Below are 18,051 nucleotides of genomic sequence, written 5' to 3'. Positions count from 1 at the left end.
GTGCTAGAAGGGGGGGGGGTTCAAGGGTAGGGGTGTAGGCATCCTTGTCATATATTATGTAATGCAATGTAAATATTATCAATATACTGAGGCTTATGTAAAGGTATGTGAGAGGGAAACATAATTATTGTGAAGAGGAAAAGCATCTAAATTGTAAACGGTGACCAAGTGGACTGGAATAAAGTGTGTGTTTTGGTCTCCCAACTGGCAAGTTCCTCAAGACGATATATGGAATCTACTTTCTCCAGCCACTGTCTATATGTCGGGGGGAATCTGATTTCCATAATGAGGGAATCCGTATTCTGGCGGCTGCTAGTAAATGTCTAGTTAGTTTCAGAAAGTTTTGGGGAATTTTTACTGGGAATAGTTGTAGTAGGCAAATTTCAGGTGATAGCGACAAATTTAATCCTGTGATTAGGTTAATCTGAGATAAAATATGTGACCAGAAGGTTACAATTCGTGGGCATGTCCACCAAAGTTGGAAGGATGTGCCTGATAATTGTCCGCCCCTCAACAGCTGGGGTCATAATTGGAGTTGTACTTATTCAATAATACTGGGGTTATTATTAGTACCTTATAGCCACTTTCCTGCATTCTTACGCATTTGGAGGTCTGTTTTGGGGCAGCGAAGAGTTTTTGTAAGTCTTCCTCAGAAAACTCTTGGAGAGGTCAGTTTCCCAAGCCTTAATAAATGAATGTTTAATAGTTGTTGTGGGGGCTGATAATATCTTACTGAGAGAAGATACAACTTTCTTGGGAGTTTTAAATTGAGTTAGGTTAAAACCTTGGTATTGGTCTATTTAGATCTCCTTTACGTAGATGTTGCTTAAGGGCAAAGGCAAATTTGTTATGTAACAATGATGACAGAGAAGGGCAGAGTAGGTGTTCGGATAATGTCTTAATAGAAGGGATTGTTCCTGACGCCATTAGAGAGTCAACAGTAGTGTTGTTAAGTTTTATTTCTTTCGGTATGCTGCTATTAAAGTTCGCGTCTCCGTTGAGTATTATGTCTATTATGTCTCTAACTTGCAGTAGGGGGGAAGGAAAAGGGGCACATACTGTGCAAACGCCCTCCATACACCACACTCTTCTGGTTTCAGATGTGAGAATATTGTGTATCAAAGGGGGAGTCAGGGAGGCATGGTCGGAAAATATAATATGTCTAAGTGGGAATCTGAGAATTTCTTCCTCTATGGATACCCACAGTTTATGTGGTGGTTTTCTGACCCAATCCACTATCCTGTTTAAGAGTACAGTGCGTACATAAGTCTGTGGAGCTGGAAGATCTATTCCGCCCAATTTTTGTGGGAGTTGAAGAGTAGAGTACTTTATTCTAGGTTTTTTGGAGTTCCAAATATATTTTGACAGTATTCTGTTTAGATGCAGATAAAAGGTGTTAGGGATACCAATAGGTAATGCCTGAAGCATGTAAGTTATTTTAGGCCAAATAAGGCACTTGGCTATGTTTTTCCGTCTGAACCAAGATAAATATGGGGTTGGCCACGATGATAAGGTCTTGTATATTTCTTGTAGTAAAGGAGTAGAGTAATTTTTATATAATTGTGCAGGGGAGATTTTAATACCCAAAAATTTGATATATGGTTGAGTCCAATCGAATGGTGAGTTCCCTGATAGTTTAAGGAGCTGGTTTTTGGGTAGGGTTATATTCAGTATTTGGGACTTACTCATATTTACTTTGAAGTTGGACAGGGTGCCAAATTCCTAGAATATATGTTCAATAATTGGCAGGGATTTAGTAGGATTAATTAGCATTAGTAGAAGGTCATCAGCGTATGCTGCGGCCTTGTGTTCCTTCCCTCCACACCAAACTCCCTTTATACGGGAATCTTGTCTTATTTTTTGCAACAGAGTCTCCATAGTCAATACGAAGAGCAGAGGGGATAGTGGGCATCCCTGTCTGGTTCCATTAGAGATTTGGAACACAGGCGACAGCACACCGTTCACTAATACACTAGCAGATGGGTCTTTGTACATAGCAAAGATGGCGTTCACAAATATAGATGGTATACCAAAGGCTTTCAATGAAGCACATAGGTATTCCCAGTCTACTCTATCAAACGCCTTTTCGCCATCCGTACTGAGTAAGATCAATGGGCTGGCTGTAAGTTTTGCGTATATGATAAGTTGCAACACTTTGTAAATATTGTTATTCCCCTATCTGCCAGGTACAAAATCCACCTGATCTGGTGCTATAAGGGAGGGGAGTATATTTTGCAGTCTGTGAGCCAGTATTTTTGCAAAAATCTTGAGATCCATTTAGCAAAGATATGGGGCGGTAGTTTCTGCAGAAGTTTTGGTTTTTCCCATCTTTGTGAATAATGGTGATTTGGGCCATCAAGGTCTGTTTGTGGAAAAGGTCTGTTTGTGGAAAGGGATACCTGATAGTGCTGCGTTATATAGCTTATTCAGATAAGGTAGTAATATATCTTTTTTCATTTTTTTTATTTTATTAAATAATCTTTATTAATTACTTATTTAGTACAAATATTCAAACATTCCCTTTTTTTCTGTTTTTCTTTTTCATTTACAGTATAAACAGTAAGTGTCATTACATATTGCATGCCCCTCCATACCCTCCCTGGTACTTGGTCCACTCCTGGAGGAGACAGAAGAAAAAAAAAAAAAAAAACAACACTTGCTCCTCTGCTCGTCTGCCCTTCCCCCCGCCCAACCACCCCCCAATTCCACCCCCAGCCATAGCCCGTTATTTCTGCCACTTCTGCCATTTTTTAGCAAATATATATATATATATATTTTTAGTTGACACCAAGTGAAATTCCTCTCTGACAAGCGAGAGTCTAGTCAAATCTCCCATTCCTTAATTGTAGGTACCGCCCTATCTTCCCAATGTGCAACAATGCATTTTCTCGCATAAAATAGTAATTTAGATGCTATTTCTCGATCTTTAACGGTGTCTATTTTATCCATCGCTCCCAAAATACATACCTCGAGGCAAGTAGGAACTTTGAACAAGTGGTATTTCTCTATTTTTTCATTCACAATCCTCCAAAATTGCTGTATCTTTATACATGTCCAAAGTATATGAACATCGTCTACCCCTTCTTCCCCGCATTTTTTACAACTAAATTGTTTAGATTTATAACATTTCATTAATATCTTAGGGGAATAAAATAAACAATATAGTATATTAAATTGAGTAATTCTATGGGAGAAGTTATTTGATACCCCATTTTTAGACCGTATGTCCCTTTCCCAAAATTCTTCCCGTTGCAAATTTAGGACCTCTTGCCATCTATGATTTAAGGTAATAACAGCTCTTTTATTTGTCTTCTGATATAGCAGACATCCATATATTTTGGAAATCAATTTCCTCCCTGCTACTAAATTAGAAATATTAACTAAGGATAGTGGAAGGGGAGCAATTTGCATTCCTTTTCCTATCTCCGCTCGTAGAGCTTGTTTCAATTGTAAGTAAAAAAAACCTCAGATCTTTGTTTCCCGTTACATATTCATTTTTAAGATCTTGATAGGTGATTATATCTCCCTCTTTCCATATCTGGCCCAGTTTGAAAATTCCGTATTTCCACCAGACTTTTTGTTCAATTGATTTTAATTCCCTTAAATGAGTATTATTCCATAACAAGGTGTCTGAATGTATTCCCTTCTGAGACCACAGTTCTTTCACCATATTCCATGATTTAGTACACAACTCAAATAGGGGTATTTTATTAATATCCGCTTCTACTAATTGAAAAATGCTACAGTTTTCCTGATTTTTGTTAATCCCTGCTACCATACTCTTGTATCTATTTGACTTACTCCATGTTATCATATTTTTAATCTGTCCAACAATAAAATACAGATCTAGATCCGGAACTGATAATCCGCCCTCTTTCTCGTGAATATACAATATCTGTGCTCTTATTCTCGTTTTTTTACCTCGCCATATCAAGTCCGTTATTAAAGTAACTATTGTTTTAAAGGTTCTCTTAGGGATTTTTATCGGTGCATTCCAAAACATGTAATTCAAAGAGGGTAATATACACATTTTCACCAATGAAATGCGACCCGCCATCGAGATATGTATTTTCTTCCAGACTTTTTTTTCTGCATCTCCTGTATTTTAGGGAGCACATTCAACTGTACATAGTCCCTGGGATTAGATGTTATCTGGATACCTAAGTGCTTAACCGATTCTTGCATCTCTTTAATGTCCAGTAATCCTGGTAAAAAAACATTCAGAGGATCAATCGGGATACAGGCTGATTTGGACCAGTTTATATTCAGTCCAGCGTAATTACTATAATCTTCAAATACCTGAAAAATCTTCATAAGTGAGCCATGAGAACCCACAAACAACATAATATCGTCTGCATATAATGAAATTTTTTCCTCGTGGACCCCAAACCTGAAGCCCACAATTTCTTTATCTTATCTAATCAAATCAGCTAAAGCTACATAGCTAATAGCTATGGCGAATAGCAGAGAGGATAGGGGGCAACCATGCCTAACCCCCCTACCAATATGTATTTTATCCGAGTGTTCGCCATTCAGTATTACCCTTGCAGAGGCTTCGGTATATAGTAACTTAACCCACACTACAAATTTATCTCCAAATCCCATTCTCTTCAATGTAGCGAATAGGAAGGGCCATTCTATTGTATCAAAAGCTTTTGATGCATCTATAGTTACAATCATACATTCACCACAATTTGTGGGTTTCAACTGGGTAAAATATCTAATTATATTATCAGTTTTAGTTTTACCTGACATGAAGCCCGACTGATCCTCATGGATGATCCCAGGGACCACGCTCCCGAGTCTATTTGCTAGGATCCTTGCTAATATTTTATTATCAGTGTTAATTAATGAAATAGGACGATATGAATCCGGAAGTATTGGATCTTTCCCTGGTTTTAAAATAAGTGTTATCAAAACTTCTCTCACAGAATCTGGGAGTTTTCCTAATTCCTTCGAGACAGTCCACATTGTGAGCATTTTCAGAATTAATAGTTCTTTATGTTGGGCAGAAACTTCGAACGGAATACCATCTATTCCTGGGGTCTTGTTCTTGGTTATCTTTGACAAAGTTGCCTCCACTTCTACAGAGTCTAAAGGGGCTTCTCGGCTTTCTCTTTGGTCAGCACTGCAGTTAACATAGTAATAGTAATTTTGCCTGAAAACTGTTGTAATTCCACCGCACTCTTATTTATCTTACTGCTATACATATCTTTGAAATATTCCTTAAGAAGCTCTATTTTAGCCGTTTGTTCAACAATTTTATGGTCAAATTTATCTTTCAGACAATGAATATATTTATTATTTTTTGTCTGGGTTGCCACCAAGGCTGCCAACTTTTTACCAGATATATGTGCATAGATGTAATTATCCCTTACATAGTTCTCTTTTTGTTGTTCTGCCCATAAAAGCAGATCAGTTTCCAACTTGGCTGCTTTATCTGTCCATTCTTTATAATTTTGTGCTATAGGGTTGTCGATATATATTTTTCAGATTTTTCCACCTGACTTTCTAAATCCATAATTTTTTTTCTTATTCCCTTCTTATATATTACGGTGTATTTAGTGATAATCCCTCTTATAAAGGCCTTTGCGGCATCCCATACAGTATTATTTTCGATTGAACCCTCATTTATCTCAAAATATTCCCTAATCTCTTTCAATATCTTATTGTGAATACCCATTATATTAATCCATCCTACTATTCTTCCCTCTATTTTTTTGTTTTTATATCTATAATAATTGAATTGTGATCCGAAATCCCCCGTCTTCCGAGCACCAAGGGGGCAGAAGAGAAAGAAAGGAGAGGAGCAACCAAAAAAAAATAATTTTTTTTTTTTTAAAAAAGTTCCCTCCTCTTACTTCCCTCCCAGGAATGAACGCCGCAACAGGTTGCAAACCCCCCCCCCCCCCAACCCACCCTTCCTGAATGGCCCAGGATAGCATCCAAACCTGGCCCTCTCTCTTGCATTACTCCCTCCTCTCAAAACATCATTGAGTACTTTACATTCTTTAAGCGCAACATTTTTTTACATCAATAAATTGCCTTTTTTTTTGCATAATCAGAGAATAACATTATTATTGTACCCGCATATTCTAGCTTCCCTTTGTTTCTTGACTTGCGTATTACCTCCTCCTTGTCCCTAACCGATAAAAAATTGATTATAATTGGTCGTGGTCTTGTACCCAGGGGAGGCAGCCTTCTGACAGTCTATGAACTCGCTCTATAAAATTTTTATAATCTGAAATATCCTGACCCAGTTGTTCCCTTAGCCAAGTTTGTATAAAGCCACAAGGGTCTCGTCCCTCCACACCCTCCGGAAACCCCAAACATCTCAAATTGGACCTCCTGGACCTATTTTCCAAATCCAGTAATTAATTTTTAAGTTCTCTGTTTTCCTCCTTTAAGATGCTTTTTTCTTTAAAGGGACTCCGTCACCACTTTCTAACCCCCCCTTTTAAAAGTATTGTTCTCTCCATGGCGCCCTTGTGATTACAAAGGTGTTGTTATAACATAAATTCGCCGTCTCGTTTTGATAAAAATACCTTTTATCTAACCTGTCAATCTTGTGGATAAGGTGCCCAGGGCGTTTCTGAAGGTCTGAAGCTGCCGCCCGCCGTTGGTGCCCAGCTCCTCCCCTGATCCTTTCAGCGCCGCCTGAATGTAAAGAAATCCGCCTCCGGCTCTCGCTCAGTGCCCCCTCCTCCTTTTCAAAGATCCCGCGCGTGCGCACAGGCCTGTGCCTGATGCGCCCGTGCGGACATTTAGAATCAGCCTCATTGAGCGAAGTGCGCATGCGCGCACTTCGCTCAACCTCCTCATAAGACGAGCACTGCAGCCAGCCACTCAGAGCCTGCCAAGCGCTGTATGGAGCCGCAGGCTCTGAGTGGCTGGCTGCAGTGCTCGTCTTGTGAGGAGGTTGAGCGAAGTGCACGCATGCGCACTTCGCTCAATGAGGCTGATTCTAAATGTCCGCACGGGCGCATCAGGCACAGGCCTGTGCGCACGCGCGGGATCTTTGAAAAGGAGGAGGGGGCACTGAGCGAGAGCCGGAGGCGGATTTCTTTACATTCAGGCGGCGCTGAAAGGATCAGGGGAGGAGCTGGGCACCAACGGCGGCGGGCGGCAGCTTCAGACATTCAGAAACGCCCTGGGCACCTTATCCACAAGATTGACAGGTTAGATAAAAGGTATTTTTATCAAAACGAGACGGCGAATTTATGTTATAACAACACCTTTGTAATCACAAGGGCGCCATGGAGAGAACAATACTTTTAAAAGGGGGGGTTAGAAAGTGGTGACAGAGTCCCTTTAACTATTGTCTGCAGCAGGTACTCAGAGTCAGATGTTCTCTTCTCTACTTCTACTAGCCTATCTTTATATTTTTGTAAATCTGACCTGAGGAGTCCCACCGTCTCCTTAATGTTTCCAGTCTGGAGAGAGAGATCCTGTATTGCCAGGTTACATTTTTTTTATTTCTCGAAATATGTCCTGCAGGCTGGGCACCTGCTCCTCCTGAGTAGGCATGCTTCTCTCCACATCTTTTAACTGTTTATTACCACTCTCCCCAGGCTGGAATTCGTCAGCAGACAATCTCCTAGCATTCTCTATCAAACAAAGAGGTTCCCCCTCCTGAATTTGGGATATATTGTCCTGCTTCCTCCTAGGAGGGCTAATCTGTCCACTTGTAATAGTCAATAATTGTTGTTTCGCTCTTTCTGCTCTCTTAAACATAGGAGAGAGATCGAGATGTTTAATTCTAGTTGAGCTCTCCCCTTTTTTCCTACCCTCTGTCTAGACATTTCAGTCTTGTTTTTCCCTTCCCCTTATTTTTTCCCCTTTTCCCTCCTTCCCCCTTATTTTCCCCCCTTATTTTCCCCCCTTATTTTCCCCCCTTATTTTCCCCCCTTATTTCCCCCCCTTATTTTTCCCTTTTATTTTTCCCCCTTATTTTTCCCCCTTATTTTTCCCTTTTATTTTTCCCCCTTATTTTTCCCTTTTATTTTTCCCCCTTATTTTTCCCTTTTATTTTTCCCCCTTATTTTTCCCTTTTATTTTTCCCCCTTATTTTTCCCTTTTATTTTTCCCCCTTATTTTTCCCTTTTATTTTTCCCCCTTATTTTTCCCTTTTATTTTTCCCCCTTATTTTTCCCTTTTATTTTTCCCCCTTATTTTTCCCTTTTATTTCCCCCCCTTATTTTTCCCTTTTATTTCCCCCCCTTATTTTTCCCTTTTATTTTCCCCCCTTATTTTTCCCTTTTATTTTTCCCCCTTATTTTTCCCTTTTATTTTTCCCCCTTATTTTTCCCTTTTATTTTTCCCCCTTATTTTTCCCTTTTATTTTCCCCCCTTATTTTTCCCCCTTATTTCCCCCCCTTATTTCCCCCCCTTATTTCCCCCCCTTATTTCCCCCCCTTATTTCCCCCCTTATTTTTCCCCTTATTTTTCCCCTTATTTTTTCCCCTCCTTGTTTTACTATCGCTTCTATAGCAAATAAATTATTAATCTGCTATTTACAATTAGCAAATTGATAAATTAGTAAAAACAGTTCAATGTTCATAATTTTATTTAATTTTTTGTTTTAAATAATTTTTTATTAACATTTCATAATACAAAATTAAAAACAATTTGACAATACAAAGTCTGAGTAAACTTTCTACAAAGACAATCATTACAATAAATTATAAACAAAAACAGTACAAATAATGTTCATAAATTAATGATAGTTCATAACACAATTCATTCAGAAGCAGTTCCTCAAGAACAACTCAGCCTTGACTGGTCGCCAGATTGTAGGCCTCAATCCACCAGATCAAGCGATAAATTGAGGAATTCAATTGGTCCACAGTTCTGTTAATAAGGGGATAAGAAATAATACAGCTATACACATAAAGGGAAATAAAAAAAAAGAAAAAGGTCTAAGATCTTACAATACTCCAATCTTCTTAAAGTTCCAATAGCAACAGACAAAGTTGGCCTCAGAGGGGGAAGGGAAGTACCTCTGAAATTCTTATCTTCCAATTGCACGGATTAAAGAGGCATATACTGCATCACATAAGGCTGCAAAAACCGGCAGTAGTAAATGCGGCAGCAGTGCTGAACTTTCTTCATTTATAGACAATTTGTCTTACCGTGGACTGATGAACAGCAAGGCTTTTGGAGATACTTTTTGCCAGGTTACATTTTTTTATTTCTCGAAATATGTCCTGCAGGCTGGGCACCTGCTCCTCCTGAGTAGGCATGCTTCTCTCCACATCTTTTAACTGTTTATTACCACTCTCCCCAGGCTGGAATTCGTCAGCAGACAATCTCCTAGCATTCTCTATCAAACAAAGAGGTTCCCCCTCCTGAATTTGGGATATATTGTCCTGCTTCCTCCTAGGAGGGCTAATCTGTCCACTTGTAATAGTCAATAATTGTTGTTTCGCTCTTTCTGCTCTCTTAAACCTAGGAGAGAGATCGAGATGTTTAATTCTAGTTGAGCTCTCCCCTTTTTTCCTACCCTCTGTCTAGACATTTCAGTCTTGTTTTTCCCTTCCCCTTATTTTCCCCCCTTATTTTCCCCCCTTATTTCCCCCCCCCTTATTTCCCCCCCCCCTTATTTCCCCCCCCCCCTTATTCCCCCCCCCCTTATTTTCACCCCCTTATTTTCCCCCCCTTATTTTCCCCCCCTTATTTTCCCCCCCTTATTTCCCCCCCCTTATTTCCCCCCCCCTTATTTTTCCCCCCTTATTTTTCCCCCTTATTTTTTCCCCCTTATTTTTTTCCCCTTATTTTTCCCTTTTATTTTTCCTGGCTCACTTGCAATAAAATGAATGTTGTTAATAGGAGCAGCTGAGGAACTTGGGTAATAGTAAATGAGATCCAGACTGGTGATATAATCCAACTTGTCTTTACTGAATGATTGGGTCCAGCATAAATCCATATGAGTACAGCAATAATCTTTAGGTCCCAGCAGGTATTGGCAATGTATGGCAGGGGTTAATCCCTCTTCTGCTCCTATACTATATGCCTGGAGAATCTGGCAGGTATTTATCTTCTGCTCTATCTTCTGCTTGGTGTGGGCCTGACTAGCTGAGGAGGAATTTGGCTTCTCTTGGTCTCTGGATATGTACTCACAGCTTGGCTCACAGGGAATGCTTCTTCCTGGAGGCTGGAGATGGCTGCTTTTCTTGTCAACCAGCTGAGGTTGGGAAGAGTGATCTAGGCCTCAACCGAGGCTGGATCCTAGGTTGGGATCCCTGTTTCTGGGAGCTCCTACTAACACAGCCTTCCCCTAGCCGGGGTGGCTGGTACACTAACTAGAACTTTCTTTCCTCTCCATGAGGCAGGATGTGGGAACATTCCACTCCTCCTCAAAGAGGGGGGAGCTAGATTGGAATGGACTTATTCCGGTCTAGATATGCTAAACTGAACTAAACACATTGCTGCCACCTGCTGGTGTACATGGAAATTACAGAAAATATGTATATAACAGGCTTGGAAAATACACATAATGGAAATGCACAGTTAGACTACACAAGATGACAATACATATGCACCTGACATGTTGTAGCGGGGAGAAAGAGTTTAGTGACATACTCTGGGATGTTACACAAACCCAGAACTGGTGTGTGTTTTTTATATGGCAGGGCAGCTGTAACCAACACCTCCAATCTCATCTCATTGATTGGACTCCAGTTGGCTGACACCTCACTCCAATCAGCTCTTGGAGATGTCATTAGTCTAGGGCAGTGATGGCGAACCTATGGCACGGGTGCCAGAGGCGGCACTCAGAGCCCTCTCTGTGGGCACACGCACTGTGAAAAGTCTATGGTGTACTAATATGCCTTAGACTTTTCCTGCCATTCATCAGCGCAGGGCGCACTATGAACAGCACAGGCAGGGCACTGAATGTAGGCAGGCTTTAATAGCTAAATGATAATTTACATGGAATATATACTATATTGACCTATAGTATTCAGGTTAAATTGCTGTGTTGGCACTTTACGATAAATAAGTGGGTTATGGGTTGCAGTTTGGGCACTCGGCCTCTAAAAGGTTCGACATCACTGGTAGGGGTTCACATACTTTTTCCACCTGCACTATGAATGTTTACATGGTGTGTTCAATAAGAACATTTAATTATTTGTGTGTTATTAGTTTAAGCAGACTGTGATTGTCTATTGTTGTGAAGGGGATATGTTTGCTTATTCCTATGCTGACTCCTTTAGATGCACTATTATCTGATCCAGAATGATACCAGGTAGAGAAGTGCGTTCTATTCATATTGGGAATTTTGGTTGTCTTGAAATGTGTTTCCTGAAGAAGATAAACGTCTGCTTTATTTTTCTTGAGGAAACCCATCACCTGTCCTCTTTTGGAAGGGGAATTCAGTCCTCTCACATTGTATGATATATTGAGATGAGACATGCCTGTGACTGGGTGAATAATCTATCATCTGTGTTGTCATCCAGATGCCAAGGTCTCGAGGGGGAAAGGTGGGGAAGAGTGGGGAGGGGAGGTGGACGAGATAAAGGAGCAAAACAAAACAGTAAGTCAATGTAAGTAACACAATAATACTAAAGAAATAATGTGAACTGTCACAATATAACATGGTAAAGCTGAGACATAACAGACGTCCTATAGTGAGATCCCAAGGATAGCAACCAATGGTCTCATGGCTGTAAAGACCCAACTGGTAAACTAAGATGTATTAGTTATGGGCAGAGAAGAAATTGGAGTTACGGGTAAGAAATGTCTAGAGGGTGAGAATATAGAGAAAGGTTATCTTTGCTATCAGGAGGTGGAGAAAGGTCGAGAAGGTGAGTATTATGATACAGTGCGTCACTATTTAAAAGAGAACGATCAATAATGACTGCGGTAGAAGAACTGTCATTACTATTAGGACCTAGAAAGGAGTGAGAGATATAAAGTGTGAAATCCATTCAAAGGACCGAAGTTTAGTACTTAGAATAGAATAATGGAGTTGTAAGAGATCAGGATAGAGTATGTCGAAATAGACAGAAAATGCACAGGAATACTTAGAGATATACGTTGCCAATCGGCACTAATATTAATACTTTACTGCCTAACAATAAGGCGGGATAGCGATGGTGTACAGACTTCTGCTGCTATTTCGGATCAAGTGTCGTCCGGGATGATGTTCTTCAGAGTTAGCTTCCCTGTCTTCTTCCCGGACTTTGCGTTGCGGCTGTATAAGACTTCCTCCCAGGGGGTAGGTGGTTGAATCTGAGGTAAGTTGGCGAGGTCTTTCACTACCACCCAGTCCGGGATCTCCAAAGCCTTGTATGCGCCTGGAAGGTCAGCGACTGATTGGACCAGAATTCTCTTACACCTGGACGAGAACACTAGTCCAAACGGGAACCTCCAACTGTACTGTATGCCTTTAGCTCTAAGAGCCTCTGTTAACGGTTTTAGGGTTCTTTTTTGTAGTGTTTGTGGGGATAGATCTTGATATATCTGTATATGAGTGCCCTCAAAATCAATATGAGAAGTTGATCTTGTTAAGCACAGGATCTCTTCTTTTACAGAGAAATTCAAAAGGTGATATATTACAATGCGTGGTGGTTCGGATTCTTTGAGTTTTCTGCGCAGAGCCCTGTGGATCCATTCAATTATTATGTCTTCTGTAAAGGAGTCCCCAGGATAGAATGGAATATTTGTACAGTAGTTGGGAGCAGTGCAGCAGGGTCTACTGATTCTGGAAGTCCCTTTATTCTCAAGTTATTCTGCCTCCCGCGTTTTTTTTGATCTTCAATAGCATCAAAAGCCGCGTTAAGGTAATTTTGGCATGATGAAATGCTGGCGGTAACAGAGGAGCTGAAACTGCAGATAGCAGAGTGTGCTGTTTACAGTTGTTCTACTCTGGCTCCTATCTGTTTCATTTCTTGTTTTATGTCTTGGAGATCTTTGGAGAGAGGATATAAGAATATAACAAAACAATAACAAACACAGGTGCACTCTGCAGTATCAGTAAATCCTCAAACTGATTTTAAAATTGAGAGATTAGTCAACATGTCCTACGGTGTAGAACATGTTTAAGCCCGGACACCGCGACAAGGTTTCTCAAGTAGCCCGGGACCCTACACTCTCCTACCTGAGCCGTATGGGCGATACCAGGAGCCAGTGGGCAAATTACAGGAGCATAAGGCCGACTCACAAACAACTCACGAGTTACCTCCAGCATGTGGCCATGCTTGCAATGGGAGGAGGGAGGAGTCTGTGAGTCCCACTCAAGACTTGCTGATATGTCCCAGGCCTCACAGGTGCACCTAAATGTGACCTGTAGATGGAAAACAGGCACATTTAAATAGGAGTTTATACACCTCCAGGAATCTATATATACAAACTAAGAAGACAGGTTACCTTGTGTAGGATGTCTATTGTGGTACTTGTGGTTCGCCGCGGGCATCCTCCATTGTATGCATTTTGCTGGGGATTGCCATTAGCAACGGGCCACAAGTGCAGGATTTGCTCCCCTATATATATGCACAACTGCATGTGGGTTTGAAGCACCTTCTGCTAATGCCAACCTGTCTTCTTAGTTTGTATAGAGAGGATATAAGTCCTAAGCCAAGGCTTTTTCTGGGGATATTTTCAGAAACAAGCGGGAGATTGGTAGTGAGTCTTGATTTAGAGAAATCTCTGTTTCACTGTCTGACTCCTCACCAGTGTCCATCTGTGTCATGGGGAGGATGTCTTTAGATGGTGTAGCCATTTTCTTGGTTAAGCATTTCTTTTTCATATATTTGTCCATTTCTCCTTGGATGGCAGTAGATTTTTGGTTAGTAATGGTTTCTCTAGGCGTAGAATTACCAATTTTAACCATTTTTTTTTTGCCCAGGAGCTATAAGGCTTCATGCACACGGCCATTGTGCAGCCGTTCCGTGCATTGGGGACCGCAATTGCGGTCCCCAATGCATGGGCAACATCCGTGCAGCGGGCTGGACCCATTCAACTTGACTGGGTCCGTGGTCTGTCCGCACCGCAACAAAATATGACGTCATATTTATTTGTGGTGCGGAACAACGGAAAGAAACACCACGGAAGCGCTCCGTAGTGCTTCCGGTGTTCCGTTCCTTGACTCCGTTCTGCATCTCCGGAATTGCGGACCAATTCAAGTGAATGGGTCCGCATCCGTGATGCACACGGCCAGCGGCTGTGGATTGCCGACCCGCCGTTTGCCGGCTGCATTATGGCCACAGCCGCCCAACGGCCATGTGCATGAGGCCTAAATATGTTGGGTCTCTTTTGAGCCTCAGGATAATATTACATCAGGGATGCCACTTTGGTGGGTGGCAGAAGGAAGATATCGTATAAGCAGGTATGTAGACCAGTGAACAGTCCAGAAAATTAGAGCTCATCTCTTAAGTAAGGGAGAAAGGTAAAGATTCACCCAGGGTGGCTATAATGTGGAGGTGTATTGGGGTATAGGTACGGGCCAGCAGTGTGACCGAGCCTACCAGATCAGAGATTTTCTTATCTGTCGTCAGCAGATCCTCTAGCGAGCGAGCGACTGACCGACGTGGGTTCCAGGTAGGAGATGCTGGAGGTCCTTCGGCCTGGTATGTGCAGGCTCTCTCAGCGCTCTTTCAGGTGGTGAGATCACTACCGGTCTTCAGCTTCCCCGTCAGGTCTCGGCGGGCACGGCGCTTTCTCACCGGTGTGCAGGTGTGTAGGGAGACTGTGGCTTTACCGGGGTGTGATGCCGTAGGTCCGGTCGTATTGTGGGCCTGGCAGGTCGGCTATTCAAGTGAGCGACGATCGTTCAAGCCAAAACTTTAGGCCGGATATGTGGAGGCCTCAAAGGCCGCAGATGGTAAAGATGGGTCAACGGTCTTTTTTTGTGGAGAGCACACATCAGTGAAAAACGGAAATGTGAAAGAGGCCTCAAAGATCCAATGCACTACTAGACAAAACAAGCGTTTTCTTGTTTCTTGGTTGATCGTTGTCCTGTTTCCACTGGGCAATGATTGTGAACAAGCATTTGTATAAATGCAGATAATTGGCCATATAAAAGGGCTTTATAGGTATTTATTTTTGGCCTCCCTCTATATAGTTATCTGTCCCTAGGGCTACCCGGATTGCTGATGCTCTGCAGAGGAGTCTCTGTCTCTCAAATTTTGTGAGAATAATCCAAAGGAAAATTGTCCAGCAAGCATATCTTCCATTACAATATTGCAAGCTTTATTTAAAAAAAAAAAAGGGGTACACTTCATTAACTCCTTCACGCATTTGGACATAACTGTACGTCCAAATCACATGTAACTTATGTATGCCCACAATTCCAATTGTGTAATACCACATTTGTAGTGTATTTATAATTTTGTTTCTGTGGCATTGATTATGTTGGAGGTACTTTCTTTATGGCAAGGTGGAGACTGTGGTGGAAAAATTACTAAGATTTCTTTCACACTAACGGTATTAGTTCTGGCAGGCTATTCTGGCTGAGAACAGCCTGCTGGAGCTCCCTGACTCAAGCATTGCCTGATGTTGCCGCAATGCCTGTCGACCTATAATCGGAACCGGTAGAGATCTGGCCGCTAACTGGCAAATATGCCAGGTATCGACCGTACAAAAACTACTGCGTGCAAAAACATCCTACCAGAACTAATAATGCTAGTGTAAAATTAGCCTTAGGGAAAAAACAAAATGACATGGTTATAAACAAATTAGGACCACAGGGTCCCCCATACAGATTATGATTTGTCTTTCTTTTAATTATATTTACAATTATAAGATTTTTCTTCTTTCTATTTGCCAAACTGCATTGTGAGTGTGTGGATGTGATACATTATTTGTATATAGCTATGATGTAATGGACAATTTGCTGAGCCATTTGTATACAGGTTCATATGCATTTATTTGTGTATTTAGGGGCTAAGGGCTCTTTCTCACTTGCGTTGTCCGGATCCGTCGTGTACTCCATTTGCCGGAAGTGCCCGCCGGATCCGTAACACCGCAAGTGAACTGAAAGCATTTGAAGACTGATCCGTCTTCAAAATGCGTTCAGTGTTATTATGGCAGCCAGGACGCTATTAAAGTCCTGGTTGCCATAGTAGTAGTGGGGAGCGGGGGAGAAGTATACTTACCGTCCGTGCGGCTCCCGGGGCACTCCAGAATGACGTCAGAGCGCCCCATGCGCATGGATGACGTGATCCATGCGCGTGGGGGCGCCCTGACGTCACTCTGAAGCGCCCCCGGAGCCGCACGGACGGTAAGTATACTGCTCCCCACTACACTTTACCATGGCAAACAGGACTTTAGCGTCCTGGCAGCCATGGTAACCATTCAGAAAAAGCTAAACGTCGGATCCGGTAATGCGCCGAAACGACATTTAGCTTAAGGCCGGATCCAGATTAATGCCTTTCAATGGGCATTAATTCCGGATCCGGCCTTGCGGCAAGTGTTCAGGATTTTTGGCCGGAGCAAAAAGCGCAGCATGCTGCAGTATTTTCTCCGGCCAAAAAACATTCCGGTCCGGAACTGAAGACATCCCGGTCCGGAACTGAAGACATCCTGATGCATCCTGAACGGATTTCTCTCCATTCAGAATGCATTGGGATAATCCTGATCAGGATTTTTCCGGCATAGAGCCCCGACGACGGAACTCTATGCCAGAAAAGGACAACGCAAGTGTGAAAGAGCCCTAAGTCTCTGTGGTGACACTGCACTGTTTGGATACAAGGTGCCAGTATGAGCATGAACTTAATATTTGCTGCAGTCATTAGATAGGAAGATAGCATCTATAGTTACAGAGTATGGGTGGGTGAATCCTACTTTTAAGTGTGTTCCTTTGTAGTATGTTATTGAGGATACAAGGTGCTGCTACAAACGTATACTTTACTATGGTCACAGTGACGTGCCTTCTGGTCATGCCCTAATTCTGATGCTGTGATTACTCATGTACGAGCATCTTGATTGTGACAGGTTTTCTAACCACAGCAATAGGTTAATTAGATTAACTAATCTGAATTCTGAAAACAATATCAGCTACTTTCAAACCATGGATTGCATTGATTTCTTTTTATCTTGATGCACTACTTGACGCCGTGTGGGTTTAGGGCAATCAATTTTACTTGCTGTTTTTGTGTAAGTTACTAATACTCTTTTTTTTTTTAAGGGCTCTTTCACACTTGCGTTCTTGTCTTCCGGCATAGAGTTCCGTCGTCGGGGCTCTATGCCGGAAGAATCCTGATCAGGATTATCCTAATGCATTCTGAATGGAGAGAAATCCGTTCAGGATGCATCAGGATGTCTTCAGTTCCGGAACGGAACGTTTTTTGGCCGGAGAAAATACCGCAGCATGCTGCGCTTTTTGCTCCGGCCAAAAATCCGGAACACTTGCCGCAAGGCCGGATCCGGAATTAATGCCCATTGAAAGGCATTGATCCGGATCCGGCCTTAAGCTAAACGTCGTTTCGGCGCATTGCCGGAGCCGACATTTAGCTTTTTCAGAGTGGTTACCATGGCTGCCGGGACGCTAAAGTCCTGGCAGCCATGGTAAAGTGTAGCGGGGAGCGGGGGAGCAGTGTACTTACCGTCCGTGCGGCTCCCCGGGCGCTCCAGAGTGACGTCAGGGCGCCCCAAGCGCATGGATCATGTGATCACATAGATCACGTCATCCATGCGCATGGGGCGCTCTGACGTCATTCTGGAGCGCCCCGGGAGCCGCACGGACTGTAAGTATACCGCTCCCCCGCTCCCCGCTCCTACTATGGCAACCAGGACTTTAATAGCGTCCTGGGTGCCATAGTAACACTGAACGCATTTGGAAGACGGTTCCGTCTTCAAATGCTTTCAGTACACTTGCGTTTTTCCGGATCCGGCGTGTAATTCCGGCAAGTGGAGTACACGCCGGATCCGGACAACGCAAGTGTGAAAGAGGCCTTACTCGTTTTATTGAAGTTTAACAAGTAAGGCATGTTACATCAAGACAAAACAGGGGTAAATCCCACGCAGGAGATACATTGACACCATAATATAACTCAAGAATCTTGCATCAGGTCTGAAGAGGAATCCCATCTCGATCAGAAACAAGAAACAGTG

This window comes from Bufo bufo, chromosome 2, assembly GCF_905171765.1.
Source record: "Bufo bufo chromosome 2, aBufBuf1.1, whole genome shotgun sequence".
In the NCBI taxonomy this organism is placed as follows: Eukaryota; Metazoa; Chordata; class Amphibia; order Anura; family Bufonidae; genus Bufo; species Bufo bufo.
This window is presented reverse-complemented; position numbering follows the sequence as displayed.